Here is a 6,000-nt window from a genome sequence, read left to right as displayed (position 1 = left end):
ACCAACTACATTCAATAATTCAAACCGTTAGTTTCAGGCATTATTTGAAAACATACAGACTATACACCCTAAAAAATACAGTTGATACCCTAAATCACTACAGTCTAACTTTGAGCAGCACAGCCACTAAACCTTAACATACCTACAAACCATAAGTTTTAAGATAGAGTTGTTATATGAAAAATTCAATTATATAATCTATACTATTTAGTAAAATAAATTCGTGGAGATTTTAAATTTGTGTAATGTTTTAAATTAGTGTAATGTGAAAAATGTACACTATAAATTTTCACTTAAAAATACTTTTCGATATAACTTACTATAATATATATTATATTTTCGGATATTTACTGCTGACTATTTTAAAAATCATTTTGATATTCTTAAAATCTTTAACAATCTATATAACAACTTTTAGAAATAAAAATTAAGTTGCGATTCTCCTAAAATATAATAGCCAAATTTTGAGTTATCATTAAATTAGCCATAATATTAGGCATATCACATATGGAGTAATGAGCATAATATTTCCAACAAATGGAGGCAGAATACAAGCCGAACTTTTACAACTCAAAAGAGTGAACCACAAGAAAGTGAGGCCACGACTGAATGTACCAGAGTTGATGATGTGGTCATCAGATCAGCAACCGAACCGGAGGTCAACCCAAAGCCCTACTTAACCAGCCAAGGCGCCAAGCAGAACACATGTGCACTAAAAATGCTGTATCTTACAAACCAGGAGGGTTTAAGTCACGAGACAAATTTTAATGGACTCTACACTCAAGAAGAAGTCCAGACCATTTGGAATAAGTCCAAAATACGCACGGAGCAAGAAGTTATGAATTTTACAAGTTAGAGGTTTTCCATCCCGTCCATCTGCGAGTACCCGACTTTAGAAGGAGATTCCAGCCCAAGGAAGAAGCGGCCTGAACCAAAGCCCATCGCGGCCTGAACCAAAGCCCATCATAGGATTCAAGAGGAGTTTATCAGCTTTCCATAAAGCCCAATATCAGGAGAAATGGTCACGGAATTATGAAGTTATGATCCAATCCCCAAAACTGGTCAAACCAGTTCTACACTTGCCTCAATTGGAAGCTAACCGGTTCAATCAGCTTCAAACCAGACATTGGCGACCAGGAGATCATTTAAACCAATCAGGAGATATTCTAGGAGTCCAGGAGGAGTTCTACAAGTTCATACCATGCACCAGCAACCATTGGATCAGGACGATCCTCATTTACTCAAACTTGCCTTATTTGGAGCAAACCGACATTAATGTCCAACAGCTTTTTTCTCTTCAGATCAGGCACGAGATCAGAACCTTTCAAGCCATCCAGAAGATCCCAAGAAATCTCTCTGATCCCCTTAAACCGTCCAGGTTCAAGAAGAATCAAGTTTCTCACTTGGAGCCAAAATCCCATAAAAGGCTCCAACGGCTAGTTTCCGATTTTGTTAGTTTGCTTGATTTGTTTCCATTCTTTTCTTCTTATGAACGTTAGAATTAGTTTTCAGAGCATTATATAAGCTCTTAGATAGTCATTGTAAAGAGACACCCTTAATCACCAAGTTAATAGAAAGTTTATAAAGTTTTATCAAAGTTGTTCTTTGTATAAAATATCGGTCTTTAGGATTCAAAGAGAGATTCTGTGTTGTTTTATTGATTTCGTGAGTCTAGCTTGTTTGTGCAAATCAAACAAGCTCAGTACACATATTGAGAGAGTCAATCACTTCGATTCATCATTCCATCAGATTGAGAGATTCAATCAAACCTTCCTCCGCAAATCCACTTCAGTTCATCATCTAATCAAGCTGAGAGTGATACACATCCAGCAGCTTCATTCCATCCTATCCTTTGTTTATTTATCTTGTTTTATTATCATTATCATCATCATGTCATTCGTTTTCATATTTGTTTCTGTTTGCATCATAAAAACTAAAAACTCATAAAAATCGGTTCTCTTTGTTTTCAGGATGAAACCTTGGTTCCACCATTCGTGGGTTACCCCCCCCCCCCCCCCCCCCCCCCCCCCCCCCCCCCTGTGCCTACAACATTTTGGTATCAGAGCTCAAGCTCCTGACTAAGGTGATATCTATCCTTGCATCATATTTCATTTGCTTGCATTTATTTTCATCATAAACCGAAAAGCCGTAAAAACAGTTTTTGCATTGTTATTGTTCTTAAGAAAAGAAAAACAAAAGAGAAGAAGTTTCTTGCATTTGATTCACGAAAATTTGAAAAAGAAATCTCATATTGTGTTTGCATTCATTCCCCAGCTCCACTTTCCATTTTTAGATTTTGTGCATTTATTTTAAAAAAAAAATCTACATTCCATATTTGTTTCTTGTTTGAATCTTGCATAAAAATAAAAAAAATAAAAAGGCATATCATTTTTTTAATTTCATGCATACCATAGTTGTTTCATAAGTCTCTTATTTGCATTAAAAAAAATATATATATCATTCAGCTTAGTTTATATCATTTTGGTCCAAGCATACATTTTAGTTTCCATTTCCGGCTTTTGCATTTCATCCTAAGAAAATTCAAAAAAAAATATCCTTGTTAGTTTGTTTCCATATTTTCTTTCCATTTGTGTTTCTTATCATACCATATTGTTTCAAGTCGAGATTGCATTCAGAAAAAAAAATCATTTTAGTATAGTTATTTCATTTTGGTTCATTATTTGCATAATTCTCAGTTTAGGGTAAATTGCATTGTTGCGTTTTATTTATTTTGGTTCGACCAAAGCTTTCCATACCTTCACTTGGTCTTTGAGATTGTTTTCAGGAAACAATGGAAGAGGAGAGACTCGGCCAAATCATGAAGACCAGACTGAACCAACACTTAGTAGCTACACAAGAGCTCCATGATAATATTGATCAGTTGGGAAAAAAAAATAAGCCACAAGGCAGACGACCACCACATGGAGAAAGAAGATTTGGAGATGCACTAGATGCTGGCTATGTTGAGCCCAAGCCACCAGATCCTTCATGGATCACCAAACACCAAATTTTTTATATTCATGAATACTCAAATTATTCTTATCATGATTATAACTCTGCTGATGATGTTAATATTTATTCTTTTTCAGGAAGCAGTTGGTCAAGTGAGTATCTAACATGCGAAAGAACCATGGATGATTGGTTTACATACTATGGCGTGCCAAAGAAGGAGAGGCTAGCTCATGCCATCAAGCAACTTTCCGGAAAAGCTTACTCATGGTGGAAAAGAGTAGATAAGACACATGGTAAAAGTCGAGAAGAGGTTGTCACCAACTGGGAAGATCTTAAATATGTTATGATCAGGAAGTATGTGACTACACTTCCCACGCAAGAAACCAGAAGAAAATACCCAAGGAGATTTTCAAATGGTGTGTCCAAAGAGGCAAAGAAAGTTGTGCCACAACAAGACCATAGAAGCTTGATCTATCAAGACCAGATTCGGCCAAGCCAGATGCCCACGGTTTTATATGATAAATACCAACCTTATGAGGTCCCAAAGGCCATGGGGAAGAAGAACCTTGTCAGCCAAGACACGTTGGCCAGACAAAAAGAAAAATCAGACAAACCGATTTTTCAAGAGCAGACCAAGGTAAGTCCTATCCTTGATAAATTTGTTTATAAATCATCTCCCACTGGTATGAGTCACTTGTCTTTGTCCAAGGATGTTAAGACAGGTCCTGAGGTCCAGAAAGACACGATCACCCAATCCTTGTTGAGATCAAAAGTTGTCCATGATTTAAGTCCAAGAGACAAGGAGATTTTAAACCAAAATAAAAAAGAGCCATCCAGCCAAGGTAAGTCTTCTAACTCTGAGGATTTGAAATATCAGACATGTTATAGATGTCATAAGAAAGGACACTATGCTATAGTTTGTCCTACTAAGAAAGCATTGATAGAAACATCACTAGAAGAGAAAACAGAATTATCTATGAAAAGTGATAGTTTTATTCAATCTGATATATTAGTTCCAAATTCTTGTATAATGCACTTGTCTTTGTCAAAGGGTGTTGTAACAGGACTTAAGGAGCAAGAATTGAAAGAAGAAGAACCACCAGGCTTGACTCTTGTGATGGACCAGAAGATTGTTCAAGAGACAATGCAGTCCATATTGCTTAATGAAGCAAAACCAAAACAATACCAAGGTAAGGTTTTAGAATCTCAAAAGAGAATGAAAGCTAACTTGCTCTATCTTGGTGCAGATTATACAGTTTCGAGGTTGAAACCTTGTCAAGAGGGAGGGGATGATGTGGTCATCAGATCCGCAACCGAACCGGAGGTCAACCCAAAGCCCTACTTAACCAGCCAAGGCGCCAAGTAGAACACATGTGCACTAAAAATGCTGTATCTTACAAACCAGGAGGTTTTAAGTCACGAGACAAATTTTAATGGACTCTACACTCAAGAAGGAGTCCAGACCATTTGGAATAAGTCCAAAATACGCACGGAGCAAGAAGTTATGAATTTTACAAGTCAGAGGTTTTCCATCCCGTCCATCTGCGAGTACCTGATTTTAGAAGGAGCTTCCAGCCCAAGGAAGGAGCGGCCTGAACCAAAGCCCATCATAGGATTCAAGAGTAGTTTATCAGCTTTCCATAAAGCCCAATATCAGGAGAAATGGCCACGGAATTATGAAGTTATGATCCAATCTCCAAAACCGGTCAAACCAGTTCTACACTTGCCTCAATTGGAAGCTAACCGGTTCAATCAGCTTCAAACCAGACATTAGCGACCAGGAGATCATTTAAACCAATCAGGAGATATTCTAGGAGTCCAGGAGGAGTTCTACAAGTTCATACCATGCCTTATTTGGAGCAAACCGACATTAATGTCCAACAGCTCTTTTCTCTTCAGATCAGGCACGAGATCAGAACCTTTCAAGCCATCCAGAAGATCCCAAGGAAGCTCTCTTATCCCCTTACACCGTCCAGGTTCAAGAAGAATCAAGTTTCTCACTTGGAGCCAAAATCCCATAAAAGGCTCCAACGGCTGGTTTCCGATTTTGTTATTTTGCTTGATTTGTTAGAATTAGTTTCCAGAGCATTATATAAGCTCTTAGATAGTCATTCTAAAGAGACACCCTTAATCACCAAGTTAATAGAAAGTTTATTCAGTTTTATCAAAGTTGTTCTATGTATAAAATATCGGTTTTTAGGATTCAAAGAGAGATTCTTTGTTGTCTTATTGATTTCGTGAGTCTAGTTTGTTTGTGCAAATCAAACAAGCTCAGTACACAGATTGAGAGAGTCAATCACTTTGATTCATCATTCCATCAGATTGAGAGATTCAATCAAACCTTCCTCCGCAAATCCACTTCAGTTCATCATCTAATCAAGCTGAGAGTGATACACATCCAGCAGCTTGATTCCATCCTATCATTTGTTTATTTATCTTATTTTATTATCATTATCATCATTATCTTATTCGTTTTCATATTTGTTTCTGTTTGCATCATAAAAACTAAAAACTCATAAAAATCGGTTCTCTTTGTTTCAGGATGAAACCTTGGTTCCACCATTTCTATCCATTCGTGGGTAACCCCCCCCCCCCCCCCCCCCCCCTGTGCCTACAACAGTTGCTGAGACCACTCCAAGAGAAGTTCAAGGTCATGAGATCATTCCTGAGCCACTCCACAATTGGAATATAAAACCAGAACCATTGATTTTTCTAGTAACAAAACTCAAAGTAACTCAGAAGGACACCAGTTCTGATATTATGTACATTACTTCATTTAAATAAAAGAACTGATAGTCTTGTTCCATTAAAACTTTCAAATTCTGGATTTATGCACTTGTCTTTGCCAAAGAGTTTTGAACCAGGGATAAGACAAGGTGATGGACGACCAAGCCATGGTAAAAGGTTGAAAGAGAACCAGGAACAGCACCTGACTTGTCCACAAAACATCCTTCAACTAGCTAAAACCATTTGGGTATATCTGAACTTTACTTGTCTTATTTATAAATTTTCAAACCCAGATATAATCCACTTGTTTCCTGCCAAAAG

The sequence above is a fragment of the Brassica rapa genome, chromosome A04 (genome assembly GCF_000309985.2).
Source record: "Brassica rapa cultivar Chiifu-401-42 chromosome A04, CAAS_Brap_v3.01, whole genome shotgun sequence".
Taxonomy (NCBI): Eukaryota; Viridiplantae; Streptophyta; class Magnoliopsida; order Brassicales; family Brassicaceae; genus Brassica; species Brassica rapa.
Note: the sequence above shows the minus strand (reverse complement) of the source record.